The 15,966-nt window shown below is 33.3% G+C and overlaps 1 pseudogene; it reads right to left on the bottom strand.

Moving 5' to 3' along the window:
• Positions 1–15,966, bottom strand: part of LOC149541093 (uncharacterized) — a 158,906-nt pseudogene that overhangs the window by 25,734 nt on the left and 117,206 nt on the right.

Below are 15,966 nucleotides of genomic sequence, written 5' to 3'. Positions count from 1 at the left end.
TGATGGCACTAGTGTTATCACAATAGAGTATCATAGGTTTAGTTACCTCTTCCTTAATACCTTGCAATAGATGTTTGATCCATACAATATTGGTGCAATTGATAGCCACTGCAACATACTCAGCTTTTGTTGTGGACTGTGAGGTGCAACTTTACTTTTTGCTGGTCCAAGTAATCAATCTTTTGCCTAAAAAAAGTGCTCCTCTACTGGTGCTCTTTCTATCATCAATATTTACTCCCTACTCGGCATCAGTGTAGGTTCTCAACTCAAACTTTTCACTCCTCTTGTAATATAAGCCAAAGTCATCAGTTCCTTTTAAGTACCTTAGTATTCTTTTTATTACCATTAGATGATTTTCTCTAGGATTTGCAAAAGATCTTGCCACTATTCCAATAGATAATGCAATGTCTAGTCTTCTACACACAACATACTATAGCTTTTCAATCATTGATCTATATAGTGTCTGATTCACTTCAGCATATTCATCATTCTTGGATAATTTATGTCATGTTACCATTGGTGTACTAACTAGTTTTGAATCTTCTAAGCCAAATTTCTTGAGTATCTCCTTGATATATTTTGATTGGGTCACAAATATGTCATGCTTTAGTTGATGTACTTTTAATCTAACAAAGAATTTGATTTCTCCAAACATTGACATCTCAAACTCATGTTTCATGTGATCAGTAAAATCTTTGCATAGAACCTCTTTTCCTCCAAATATTATATCATCAAAAAAGATCTTAGATATGAAAATATCATTACCTTTTTCTTCCTTGATATATAGGTTGTTGTTGTCATCTATTTTCTCAAATCTTATTTTTACAAGATATTTGTGCAGTCTCTCATACCATGCTCTAGGTGCTTTCTTCAAACCATAGAGTGCTTTATGCAATTTGCAAACCATATCCTTGTTGTTGTCATCAATAAATCCCTCTAGGTTTTCAATATAGACTTCCTCTTCTAGTATACCATTCAAAAATGTAGATTTCACATCCATCTAGTAGACTTTGAAACCTTTGTAGGTAGTATATGCAAGTAATGTTCTTACTCCTTCCATTCTTGCAATAGGGGAAAATATTTTCCAATAATCTAGTCCTTCTTCTTGTGCATAACCTTTGCAGACTAGTCTAGCCTTATTTCTTGTGATTTCACCATTCTCATCAAGTTTTTTCCTAAATACCCACTTGGTACCAATTACATTTTTATCAGCTGGTCTAGGAACTAGAGTCTAGGTTTTTTTCGTCTCAATCTATCCTATCTCCTCTTTCATGGCTTTATACCAGTCATCATCTTGTAGTGCATCTTTTACTATCTTAGGTTCAATCTTGTTCATCAGACATGATTCATTTCTTAGTCTATTTTTTGTCATTGGTTTGGCATCCTTATCACCAATGATTTTCTCTATAGGGTGATGTCTTTTCACATATCTAGATAGTCTTGGTTCTTTCCTTCTTTCCATGTTTGGTCCTTCAACTTTAGAGTCACTATGCACATCATTTTCAAGTATTTCACCATCTCTTCTACATGTACTATTCTTAGAGTTAGAATGTGCATAGTTTTTATTCTAAAACTTGACTTCTAAATGCAACTTGGTTTTCACTAGTTCGGACTCAACTGATACTAAAACTTGTTGCTAATTCCCAACTTGATTGGCAACTTCATATTCAATAGGCATTCCTTCATAGAAGTATATGAAGAATCTATACTCTTCTAGTTTCTTAGATTCATTAACTTGGACTTCTGCATGCTCATCAAAATTTACATTTGCACTCTGTACAATCTTGTTAGTGTTTTTATTCAAACACTTATATTCTTTGCTTCTAGTGGAATATCCAAGGAATATGCCTTCATCACTCTTTCAATCAAACTTTCAATTTCTAGTATCTTTAAGAATATAGCATTTACAACCAAATAATTTGAAATGTTTTACATTAGGTGAGTGACCATACAATAATTCAAAAGGTGTTGCATTTGTACCTTTCTTGACTTGGACTTGATTCTGGGTGTAAAAAAAAGTACTTACAGCTCCTCTCCAATACTTTAGAGCAACATTTTTCTCCATCATTAATGTTCTTGCACATTCTATTACTAATCTATTCCTTCTCTTTGAAATGCCATTTTGTGGTGGAGTTCTAGGTGTTGATGTTTATCTTTTAATACCTTTGTCATTTAACAGTAACAAATTTCCACAATCCATTTGTAAAGTACTAAATTTTCTAGATTTGATTGTGTGTGTTTATTTATCATCGACGTTTTAGATCACACTACATGATCCATCATTAGGATAAGAAAGTTTAGGACCTTCGTCATTGCAAAATGTCTCAAATTCTTTTGATATGAACTCTCCTCCTCTATCTATTCTTAGGCACTTTAGACTCTTTCCTGATTCCTTCTCCACTCTGGCCAAATACCTCTTAAACATTTGAAATGCATCAAATTTTTGTTTCAAGAACATAGCAGTCATCATCCTAGAGTAGTCATCTACAAAGAACATTATATATCTATCTCCTTGGTAGCTTTGTACTTCTATTGGGCCACATAAGTGTATATGGACTAACTCTAATACTTCTTTGGAAGTGTAGGTTTTACTTTTGAAACTTTACTTAGTCATTTTCCCTAGTTGACATTATTTGCACATTGTGTTTTCAGGCTTCTTTAGTTTAGGAAAACCTCTAACATTTTTTCTTTTTGTTGATACTAATCAGATTATCAGAGTTAACATGACATAGCCTTTTATGCCATAACCACACATCATCAAGTTTAACAATAATACAAGTGGTATCTTCCATATCTAGGAAAAATAGATTACTCCTAGTTTGTTCACCTTTTCCTATCAGATTTCCATCAATGTCATAGATTTTGGCAGGTTTGTTTCCAAATTCTACTTTGCAACCTACATTTCCTAATTGTGATCCACTCAGAAAATTGTATTTCAATCCCTCAACATAGTATGCATTATCATGTGAGATTTTCTCTATAAGTTTAATAGAACCTTTTCCTTTGATTTGACATGGAGCATCATTACCAAATCTAACACTATTTCTATTAGACTAAGTAAAGGTAATAAAATTACTTCTATCTCTTCTCATGTGATGTGAGCATCCACTGTCTATGATCCATTTGTCATTTTTGTTCACACAAGTTACTAGTGCTATTGCCTCATCTTCATCTAATTAATCCTTCATGGCTACATAGACTACTTCTTCATCATTCTCATCAAAATCCTCTTCAAAAATGTAGCATCTTTTTCCTTTATCCTTGTAATCTCTGCTATCATCTTCTATTTTGTTCTTGTACTTGTTTCCTTCTTTTTAGTTCTTCTATGTACACCTTGTAGGAATATGACCTACTTCATTGTAGTTAAAACGAATGATAGGCAACTTACCTTTGAATTTACCTTTTCCTCTATGAATTCTTCTAGCCAATAATGCTTCCAATTCTTCCACATCTTCCTCATCTATATTGCTATCACTAGATGCATATTTTCCCTTTTTTTTCTTCTTTGATTTCATCTCCTTAGTATCTTTCAATGTCAGCTTGGCCTTGAAAGTAGATTCAATATTCTCAAGTTTGTAGTTGTTAAAATTGGACAATTCAATTGTAGTGAGCCTTCCTACTATCCCTTCAAATGTTAGTGTGTTTCCTGGTACACATCTCAACTTGTGGATGGATGAAACTCTAATAATATAGATAGGACGCATGGTTCTTAAGTACTTGCTATTAAGAATGTCATCTTCTAATTGACCACCCAAACTTCTTATAGCACTTACCACTTCTTTCATTCTAGTAGCATATTGATCAACATTCTCACCTTCCTCCATTTTCATGTCATCAAACTTTCCTCTAAGCCTTTCTCTTTTTCTCTCTAAACATTTTGATCTCCTCCATAGATATCTAACATGGCTCTCCACATCTTAAATGTAGAGTCACATCCCTTGATGTCATCAAATTTAGAATAGTTGAGTGCAAAGGCAATCTCTAGCATTGTCTGATTGTGCTCCTTCCCTTTGCTCAAATCATCTATAGAAAGGGGTCCAGCTAGATCTACATGTTCTACTCCAATTGAGGTTTTTGTATAGTCACCCATTAATCCAAGGTGCAACTTCATTAGACTTTGCCATGCAATGAAGTTATCTCTATTAAGCTTGAGAACCTCTCTCTTGGACATCTTGATCTTCCTACTTCTAGTATCTTTAAACTAAATCAACATATGGCTTGAATACCAATTTTTAGAAATGCTTTAGAATAACTGAGATGGGGGGTGAATTAGTTATTCAAGTTCTAAATGTCTAATTAGATTTTTTTCATCAAGTAAGGTGTGTCCATCAAAGTATTCGTTCATCCAAGCTTAAACCTTTCCTACTTATCAAGTTATTGTAAATCAATATGCAGGCATAACACATAAAGAATCAACACATAACATAATGATTTACGTGGAAACCCAATTTGGGAAAAACTACCAGTAACATGCTACTCAATTATCACTCTTCTGAAGTGATGCCCTATGAAAGGCCTGGCCTATTAAAGGCTACAACACACTATTAAGTGTGACCTAGTTAAAGGATTTAACCACCCTATTAGAAGTGAGCCTAGTTAGAGAAATTTAGAGCATTCATTTGGAATGTCACCCTATTAAAGGATTTACAAATGGTTGTTAAACCAACCTAAGTCCATAGGATTTAACCCTAACTAATACAATTGGAAAAGATAACAATAAGGGGCTTTAATTTGATTACAATTAACAACTTATCTTGTAGATTTTAGATCTTTGTTTAGCTCTTCACAATTTTCTTAGCTTTCACTCTCTTTAGCTTTGACGGCTTGTCCTTCACTTCAAGCTTTATCTCCTTGAGTTTTCATGCTTAGTGTACTAGTGCAATCATCTTTCTCTAGCCACTTATCAAAGTAGAGTCTCTATACTCTTTTCTTCCTTCTCCTTGATGTCTTCACCTTGACACTCTTCAACCACTTCACAATTTGGCACACTAGCAACTCTAGCTTCTTGGTCTATGACTCCTTAAATAGAAATTTGGAATCCTCTTTCCCACTCAATTCTTCCCTCTTTTAATTTTAGTCTGAATGCATTAGGTAGGATTCATTGAATCTAACTCACATTTTGTTCCTTCTAGAAACATCATGAAGAATCCTCTCGAATTCTCTCAAAAATATTTTACATAAAATTTTGTGCCTCCAGATCATCATCCTTATCCTCCATCTAGTTCATATAATTCAAGGTAACAACCTTGTTGGCTCAGATCTGGCAATCTTCATCTTTTCTAATAAGTTAGCAACTTGGCACTATTGAAACTCTGGTGCTCAACAAATACTATGTTACTCAGCATCAACTGTGAATTCATTTGGCATTCACTAAGTTTTATTGGCACTCAACACTTGTTACTTGCTCAACATCTACTTCTTACTCAATACCAAATCTTTACTCAGCTCCTTCTATTTCACTTGACACACACTAGATTTTTCATTTCCTCGATTCCAACTAAAAATTTGGTCAGCATGAACTAGGTTGTTTGGAACTCACTAATAAACTTAGTTAAGCTTTGCAGTCAACTGTGTTATACCTTATACTTCTAAAGTTTCTAAGTGTGGCCAACCTCTATATCTTCAAGTACATTTTCAATACATCATTTGATCATTGTCTTAATTGATTCTTGCACTTCATTTCAAAACCATAACTCAACATTTCCCTTAGGTACTTTTGTTACATCTTGTTTATTAAATCCTCTTCATCAATCAACTAAGTGATAGTACTTGGATCTTATAAGTAGTTTGTCATTCTAGCAAATAGTAGGTTTGACATTAGTGACAAAACAATGATTGAAAACATTCTCTATTAACAATCTCCCTCTTTGCAATCAATCTTCTTCTTACAATGATCTTTTCAATCAGATTTCTAACACCATCAATGCCAAAGGGGGAGATTGTTGGAAGATTGGTTTGATGATGATATGTTACATTCATGACTAAGTTTTTCATTGATGTCAACATAGCATATTTTTTGTCTTTTGTAGTATCTGACAGAAGAATAATGGAAAGATCAAGTTGGTAAGGATGACTAGTTAAGCATGATAACCACCTGAGGTTATGGGAGATACTTTGGAGTATCTAGTATATGTAGTTAACATTAGAAGTAGAAAGGATAATTCTAGAGGAAGTTATGTAAGTTTTGGTGATGTCTATTTTAAGATAGAGTTTACAGTGGCATGTTTTGGTAGGTTTCTTATATCTCTTAGCAGAGTTGATATCTTGAGGATAAAGGTTGAAGACATGATGAAGACATGTTGAGGATGATGTGGCTAAGCTTTCTCATCATAATATTGTATGTACAAAAAGTTATTCAAGTTGTAAGGCAAAAGATTAAGGTTATCACTAAGTGTAATCTGTTCTTAATGTGGTCCTATAATAATTAATTCAGAAGTCCTAATAGCCAACTCAAGGAATTTTTTTATGGACTTTGTACAAAGGAAAGACATTTTTCTTTATCATGATAGGTTTTAATATGATTGAATGATTTATGATAAGCAACAAAGAGTGTTGAATGCGAAGTTGAGCAAAGCAGTGTAGAAGTGAAGGAAATTTCATTGCTGAGGATTTGCCGCATGATCCAAGGTTTGATATTTGGATCCCAAATTTTTGACTTGGTCTACAAGGTCTGATAGTGATTGGTCTAGTTGATAGGATAGAGGAAAGTATAGAGGAAAGAAGAAGATACCAGTAAATAACTTGTTTGAGTAGTGAGCTCTTCTTGTAGTTGAAATTGCATGTTTGGGTAGTGGGCTCTTCTTGCATGCATTGTACCACAACTCCTAATAGGGTTTAAATCTCCTAAAAGGGATTCAAAATCTCCTAATAAGGACTCATTGTACTAAATTTTGCAATAGACTCCTAACAGGGTCCATCCTCTAACAATGAATATAAATATTAGTACATCATCTTGTGGGCATCATCCCCACTAGGGTTTTCCCTTTGATCAAGGGTTTCTCTAGTCAACATATCTGGTGTAATTGTCTACATGCATCTTTTTATTTTTTTCTATTTACTTTCATTGAATGGTTAGGTTTTTTCAAAGAAGATAAGTGTTTTAATTATTGGATAACTGATTCACCCCCCCTCTCAGTTATGTTGGTGGACTATTGTTTCTAACATATATATTCTAACAATTTGTATTAGAGCATCAGGTGCTTGAAGAGAAATTTTAATAGCTTTGGGAGATCGATGGTGAATTTATTTAGAAAGGATATTCCTAGATTTGATGGGGCCAACTATGATAGTTGAAAGGAAAATATGAAGACTCATCTACTATGCATGGGTCTAGGATATTGGCTTTTGACTAAAGGTAGCAAGACAATTGTCGATGAAGGAAAGCTTGAAGAATGTAGTGAGGTAGAAAGAGATCTATTCATGTGCAATGCAAGAGCTAGAGAATCTCTACTATCATTTTTCTAGAAAATGAGTATAGTCAGGTAAAGATTCTTCAAACATTTCATGAAATTTGGAAAGCATTAGAAGCTACTTTTGAAGGTGATACACATGTAAAGAGAATTAGATTACATTATTGGATTTTTGCATTTCAAGATGCTAAGCTAATGGAAGATGAATATATTAGAAGTTATATTGGTAGGATATCAGAGACTCTTGTAGGAATCAAGACTCATGGTGGAACTAAGGAAGAAGATGAGGTGATATGGAAGATCTTGAAAAGTTTGACACCACAATTCAAGCAAGTGGATCGCATCATTTAGATACTTATACCCTACACTAAGGATTTCACCCAGGAAACATTTCTTTTTAGATTGGAAGCTACAAAAGTAGATCTTAGATAGTCTAGAGATCTAGCAAGAGTGAAAACAACTTTTAGTGCTCTTAACATCTAACCTAATCTAACAAGGAGTGTAAGGACAAGAGGATATTTTTCTAGTAGTAGCATATCTAAAGAAGATAGGAAGATTGAGGAAAGTATAGCCCTTCATATGAGGAGAGAGAAAGATAGTAAGAAAATATTTATATTTTGGACTTGCAATGAATTTTTTCATTTTGCTTCTAACCTAAAAGAGAGAGAAAAGTATAAAGGTAAGTTTAAGCCTAGAAAAGATAGAAATTATTTGTATGCAAATAAAGATGAAAAATCTAATGATAGAGGTCAAAGTGAAAGTGATGATGAATTAGGATTTGTGGCTATTAGGGAAGATGATCTTGATAGATAAATTAGAGAAGAAAGATCTTTCATTTCCTAGGTTGAAAAGAAATCCGATTGGATAATTGATAGTGGTTGTTCACATCACATGATAGGTGATATGAAAAAAAATGTTAATTTCATGAATCATGATGGAGGTATTATTAGAGTGGATAACAATGCAACCTATCATATAACAAGAATTTGATCTATTACACTTGATGGTCAAACTAATAATGATGATGTCTATTTTATTGATTGGTCGAAGCATATCTTGTTGTGCATAGGATAGTTGATGGAAAAGGGTTATTAGTTGTGTAGTTCACTAAGAAGACCTGCATTATCAAAGACAAAGATGGTAAGTTGACTGAAACAAGCACAAGATCCAGAGGTGATGTATTTCAGTTGAAACCTACTAAAATGACATGTTTGGTAGCTAAAGTGGACAAAATTTTGTTGTGGTGCAAAATGTTCCATCACAAACTTTGATAATATTGTGAAGGTTAGTAGTACGTTTCTAGTCATAGATTTGTCTAAGATTATTAAGCCTACTAATGTTGTTTGTGTTGAAGTTCATGAAAGGTCAACCCCACAGCTCCCATGAATCACTTGCATGCAAACACATTTCATAGACAGAGAAGAAAAAACTATGGAGGCTAGAATCACTAGATCCATAGATGAGACATTCTTGATGAGAAAAAAGAGAGATTTCTATTATCAAAATTGAATTAATCTCAATGAATATTTACAATGAGAGATCATCCTTATAAAGGAGATCAAAACCCTAAAATGATATAACCAAGGTTGCATCATAATAATTAATTAATAGATTCCTAAAGTTTAGCTTAAGTAGACTAGAGTTAATTAAAAAATGTATCATTACTCTAACACACCCCTTAAGATAAACTTAGGGAGTAGCTAAAAAAATAGAAACAACTACTAAATGGGGAAATGGGTCTCGAAAAACAAGGCCTAATGAGCTAGCCAAGCACAACCAACTCTCTGGAAATAGGAGAAATATAGAAAACCATACTCCATTGAAAAGAGATGGAAATAATGCTAAATAAAACTAGTGAAGGATTGGAGAAGCCTTCAAACTAGGAAATGTTCTAGAAGATAGGGACAAAAGATGATCGTGAAGAACACCACTGAAGGATGTAGAAGTTGCAAAGCTCTATCAAAAGTAATTTTTGATATGAAGAACCTCCATTGAAATAGAACTTGACCAAGTAGAGAAGACTGTAATATGCATCAAATCAAGAGGCACACAAAGGAAAACAATTGAACTCAAAGATACAAATGCCATGAAACACCAAAGCTTGAAGAGCTAATCAATTGAAATAAGGAAGCATGTAGGAAAAATAGAAGAACCCTCCTAATGTAGACAAGTTTGAGGTGACAAGCAATTGGAAAAGTGGGCCAAATGAATTGCATATTAAGGAACCACGATCAAGATGAAAACAAGAATATATATGTGTGTATTGAGGTGATCAATGTTAGACATGTCATGAGGCTAATGTCACATAAGGGACACTCACTAGACAAAGGAATATGGAAAACAAAGGCAAAACATCAAACTCCATGGCATTTTATTAGAGTAGTGCATGTACAATAAGGCAAAAGATATGGTGAATCCCAAGAAAATAATAATTTACATGAGTGTCCTCAAATGACTACTCAAATTAGAAGGAAAAACAAGACAAAAGAACTAAAATGAAAATATAAATGCAGTATGGCATTTTATCTTAGTGTGTTTGCAAGAATGCATAGAAATGATGTCTAAATAGACAAGAAGAGACATACGACTAATACAATAGATAGTACAAGTCACAATGAATCATCCAAAGAAATGAAATAGATCCTCAAACCTAAAACAACTAAGATATCCAATAGAATGCAAAAATGCAAAAGATTAAATAGAATGTGCTTTTAGTAGAATCTAGAAAAACAACTAGCATCACTAGAAAGTAGTTAGAAAGAGATTTACAATGATATGAAGAATTTTCAAATTGGAGATTGGATGCTCAAGATATGCCTCTCAAAGTGCAAAAGTATACCCTTGACTTTGAAATATGCCCAAGATATGAGCAAAAATGTGAAGGTAGGTTCAAATAGAGCTCATAGGGAAAACATGATAATGATGCAGTATTGACATGGCACTGATGTCAGCAAGTGATGAGCCCAAATTTGGCACTCTAATAGTTGTCGAGGTAAAAAGAATGCCATAAAAATGATTCCTACTAGAAAAGAATCTACTCATTGGAAAAAAAATAGGATGATCAAAAAGTCACTATAGTTGGATCAAGGGGTTGATGCTGGAGTAAAAATTAGTCATCTAAAAGAACATGTTTGAAATAAAAGACACCAAATTTGCAATAAGAAATGTAATGCTACCAAGTTAGATGAAAGTGGGGTCATGATGGAGGTGATGTTCTGATGTGGCCCAAAAACATGGATGATGGCATAGTCACAAAATAAATGACTATGACTCAAGGCCTTAACAAACTACCATGTAGTGAATGAAAATGTAATCAAAATGTTGCATGGGGATATATCATTAGATATTGCATAGAATGAGAAGTCATAAAATATTGTGAGGAAGCCAAAAAAAAATTCCCATAGATCGAGTTGCTGTTAAAATATGTTGGCTAGTTTGTGATCTCCAACTTATACTCTCTCCACCCCAATCCAACACCAACATGCTCCCAAGAGCTTGTGCAAAATAAGGAAGAGAGACCAATGCAAAAAACATTCAATGTAGAGAAGGGAGGAGGTGAAGTTAGGATTTATGAAGAGCATCCAAATCTCATTGACTCTTCCCTCAAACTTAAAAAGGATAGTTGTACTGAGAAACATTGAAGAGGGAGGAGTCATCAGCCTTCTTGGAAGTAGTGATGAGACTTTCCCATGGAGTTCCCATCAGACTTGCCTAATGCTGGGCCACCTCCTATCCCACATTGTAATCTCTCACAAACCCTCCAAACCTCTACACTATTGCATATCAAACTCCCCACCTTGACTCCTCTAGTGCTAAGGTTTTCTCCGCCTTCAGAGGGATTTTCTAGAAACTAGATGGAAAATAGAAGCTAATGATGAAGGAAGGCTCACAAAAGGGTTCACTTGATAGGAATATTTTTTTCAAGATAGGAATCATCATCAAAACCTCAGTGTTCTTCTCATTCTATCCTTGGATGTAGTCAAAAAGCCTCAAAAATTTAGTCCTAGTGGTGTCCACAAAGAAAATGTTACAAATTAAAGAGGTCAAAATCTAGACCATGTAGTTGTAGAGATGAATTTCATAGGAATCTCCCTCCTTGATAACCTCATAAAGGGGGAATTCAATAGATTTGCAAGGAGGAGGAGCTACTTCTTTGCTCCAAATGATCACCTTATGTTAGTTTGTGGTGACTAATCAAGGAAATACTATACATCATAAATTCACACAATTTGAGTTTCCTTGGCTCTTAAGAAATAACCTTACCATCCTCGATCAATACAATATTAGTTTGTGGTGACTGATCAAGGAAGTATTGTATGTACTTTAAATTTTTTGTGCTGCTATTTGCCAATAGCTAATATTCACCAATTGGTTAGTATTTATTCACCAATTTATGGTCAACATGTTGTAACTAATTTTAACCCTAAAGTGGAAAAAATACTTGTATAAAAAGGCTTAGGGTTAGGGATTGTTTCATAAGGTGTGATGTGAAAATTGGTTCTTGTGGTAGTATTGAGCTATAAGAAATTATAGATTGTAATCAAGTTGTAATCGCTGGATCATAATAATACCAGACTTTCTCTTTGGTGGATGTAGGCTATGGTTTCGGTCAACCACATTAAATCTTGGTGTCTTGTGTTCTCTTCTGTGTGACCTATTTTTTCTAATATTGTTTATATTTGCATGTAATTGTTATTTTTTTTCATGGTTAAATCCTAACAAGTGGTATTAGAGTGGGGGTTTTTTTAGTTATCCTTTACAGAAAAGTCTAACGGTTGAGTTAGAGTCTGACAGTTGAGTGGAAGTGATGGAAGATAAGGGTAAGCTGAGGGTTGACAAGTTTAATGGGTAGAACCTTCAGTTATGGAAGATGCAAATGGAAGAATATCTTTATCAAAATGATTTATGGAAGCCGTTGGAAGGAAAAACTAAGAATCAAGGATCCATGACAAATGATGACTGGGATCTTTTAGACAGAAAGGAAATTGGAATAGTTTGATTATGCCTAGCACCATTGGTGACATTTAATATATAAAAATCAAATATGATAGAAGATTTGATAGAAACCTTAGCAAAATTGTCTAAAAAGCCCTCCCCTTCAAACAAGGTATTTTTCATGAAGTGTTTATTTAATATGAAGATGGAAGAAGGTGGATCTATTGTAGATCATTTAAATGAGTTTAATACTATTACTAGTAAGTTATCTTTTGTGGGTATTAATTTCAATGAATAAATTAGGGTTCTCTTGATTTTGTTTTCTTTTCCTAAAATTTGGAATGCCTTGGTAATGGCTATGAGTAATTCCATTCTTGGATCTAATATTCTAAAATATAATGATGTGATCAATGTTATTTTGAGTGAGGAAACTCATAGGAAAACCTTAGGTAGACCTACATTTGGAAGTACTTTAAATGCAAAAAGTCAAGGCAAAATGAGTGAGTGAGGAAATAATTCTAGAAATCATGGGAAATCAAGAGGAAAGTCAAACATGAAGAGGTCTCAATTGAGAGGACCAAACAACCACTAGTACTATGGGAAACCAAGACATAAGAAGAAAGATTGTTGGACTTGAAAGAAAAATGAAGGAGAAAAGAAAGATGGAGAAAAGGAGGAAAATATAGTAAGTAAAAAATATGATGAGGATGTTTTTCTTTTGTCTTTAGAAAGTGTTGATGATTCATGAGTTTTACATTTTGGTGCTTCATTTCATGCTACACCTCATAGAGGTTATTTCATTAATTATGTCCAAGGGGATTTTGGGCTTGTTTATTTGTGAGATAATGAACCCTATCAGATTGTTGGAAAGGGAAAAGATAAGATTAAGTTGTAGAGTGGGAATCATTGGCTACTACATGAGGTAAGACATGTTCCAAGGATGAGTAGGAATTTAATTTTACTAAGGCAACTTGGTGATGAGGGTTGTGTGGTTACTTTTAATGATAAAAATTGGAAGGTTTCAAAAGGTTCCCTTCTAATAAAAAAAAAGTATGAAAGTAGAACCTTATATCTTTTTATAGGTCATATTGTTTCTTGTACTTTAATTTTTTTAGAGAAAAATGAATGTTCAGGAACAATTGCTATAGTTGAGCAGTGAGAACAAATAGCTAATGTAGATTCTGATACAACACTATGGCATAATAGACTTGGGCACATGAGTGAGAAAGGTATGAAATTACTTCATTCAAAGAATTTTTTATTAGCTCTAAAATGTGTTAATATGGATTTTTGTGAAAGTTGTGTGTATGAAAAACATAAGAGAATGAGTTTTGTGAAGACTGGGAAGGAAAATAAAAGTGAGAAATTAGAGCTTGTGCATACATATGTATGGGGACCAGCTCAAGTATCTTCTCTTGGTGGCTCTCATTATTATGTTACATTTATTGATAACACAACTAGAAAAGTATGGATTTATTTCTTTAGATAGAAATTTGATGTATTTTAAACTTTTAAGAAATGGAAATGCTTGGTTGAAAATAAGACTAGTAAGAAATTAAAATGTCTTAGATCTAATAATGGTTGTGAGTATTGTAGTCATTAATTTGAAGATTATTGATCCACTAATGGTATTCATAGACATAAAACTATTCCAAGGACTCCATAGGAAAATGGAGTAGCTGAATGCATGAAAAAGAATATAATGGAGCATGCAAAGAGCATGAGGTTGCATGCAAGGTTTCCCTTAAACATGTGGGTGGAGGCTATCAATACTATTGTATATTTGATTAATAGAGGTCCATATACTCCTTTGGGTAGTGGTATTCCAAAGGAAGCATGGACTGGTAAGAAGGTGAGTTACTCTTTTCTCAGAACTTTCGGTTGTGAAGCATTTGCTCATATAGATTTTGAAAATAGAACCAAGCTAGAAGCTAAGTTAAATAAATGTGTATTTGTTGGATATGGCATTAATGAATTTGGTTATAGGGTTTGGAATTTTGAAAATCATAAAATTGTAAGAAGTAGGGATGTCATATTCAATGAGAAAGTGTTGTAGAAAGATCTATTGTAGCAACATGAGAAGAAAGAAGATGGTTATGTAGTATTGGATGATACTCCAAAAGAAGATGTTCCAAAAATTCTTCATGATGTGCAACAACCACAACAATGAATACCACACACCCTAGTGAATGTTAAATGATCAACAAGGCTAAGTAGACCTCTAGAAATATTTTCTCCCTCTTTGTACTCTATTTTACTAACTGATGCTAATGAACTTGAATGTTAGGATTAAGCTATGTAGGTGGATACTAATATTTAATGGGAGTTTGCAATAAAAGACAAAATGGACTCTTTGTTGAAAAATAAGACTTGGGATTTATGCAAGTTGCTTGTAGGTAAAAGGGCTTTACAAAATAAGTGGGTTTATAGATTAAAAGAAGATGATATAGGTAAGAAAATATTTAAAGCCAAGTTAGTTGTAAAAGGATTTACATAGAAAAAAGGCATTGATTTTAATGAGTTATTCTCACCTGTTGTTAAAATGACTTCTATTCATATTGTTTTAAGTATTGTGGCTACTAAAGATTTGCATTTGGAGTAGCTTGGTGCTAAAAAAACCTTCCTTCATGGTGATTTGGATGAAGAGATACATATGGCACAACCAAAAGGATTTTAGGTCAAAGGTAAGGAGAACTTAGTATGCAGATTGAAGAAAAGTTTATATGGCTTGAAGCAAGCACCTCGACAATGATATCTAAAATTTGAAAATTTTATGCATGAGCATGGATATAGTAGGTGTCATTCAGATCATTATGTTTATTTTAAGAAACTCTCCTCCTCTATCTGATCTTAAACAATTAATCTTCATACGTAATTCATTTTCAACTCTATTCTTGAATAACTTGAACTTGTCAAATGCCTCATATTTCTCTTTAAGAAATGCAATCCACATCATTCTAGAAAATTCATCAACAATAATAATAAAGTACCTTTCACCATAGAATCCTTTAGTCTTTGTAGGACCATTAAGATTTGTGTCTACAATCTCCAAATTTTCTATAGTAGTAATCTTCTTGCTGGGAAAATAAGTTTTGTTATTCTTTGCTAATACACACTCCTTGTAAATTGTGTTAATAGGCTTCACAATTTTAGGAAAATCTCTAACTAAAAATATATTATTGGTTTTCACAATGTTGTCAAAATTGATATCAAAGAATCTCTTATGCCAAAACCATCTATCATCTACTTTTGCAACTAAACCTATCATTTCAGTGAGATTCAACTGAAATACATTACCTCTAGATTTGGTTCCTATTCCAATTACCTTTTCATCTTTTTCTCTGATCATTCATGTCTTCTCTATGAAATAGAACTGATAAATTTTATCCACTAGTTGTCTAACACTCAAAAGATTATGTTTTATACCATCAACAAAGTATAAATCCTTAGTGTTAGTCTTACCATCAAGAGTTATAGATCCAATAACTTTAACATGGCAAGCTACATTGTTTCCAACTCTAACAATGCCTCTGTCGTAACTTTTAAAATCAAAAAATTTGTCCATATCACCAGTCATATGATGTGAAAAAACACTATCAAAATTATCCAATTAGATTTCTTT

The sequence above is a fragment of the Cupressus sempervirens genome, chromosome 9 (assembly GCF_028749045.1).
Source record: "Cupressus sempervirens isolate cs-2001-9-10 chromosome 9, ASM2874904v1, whole genome shotgun sequence".
Taxonomy (NCBI): Eukaryota; Viridiplantae; Streptophyta; class Pinopsida; order Cupressales; family Cupressaceae; genus Cupressus; species Cupressus sempervirens.
The sequence above is the reverse complement of the archived record's forward strand: the minus strand, read 5'-3'. Positions and strand labels throughout refer to the sequence as shown.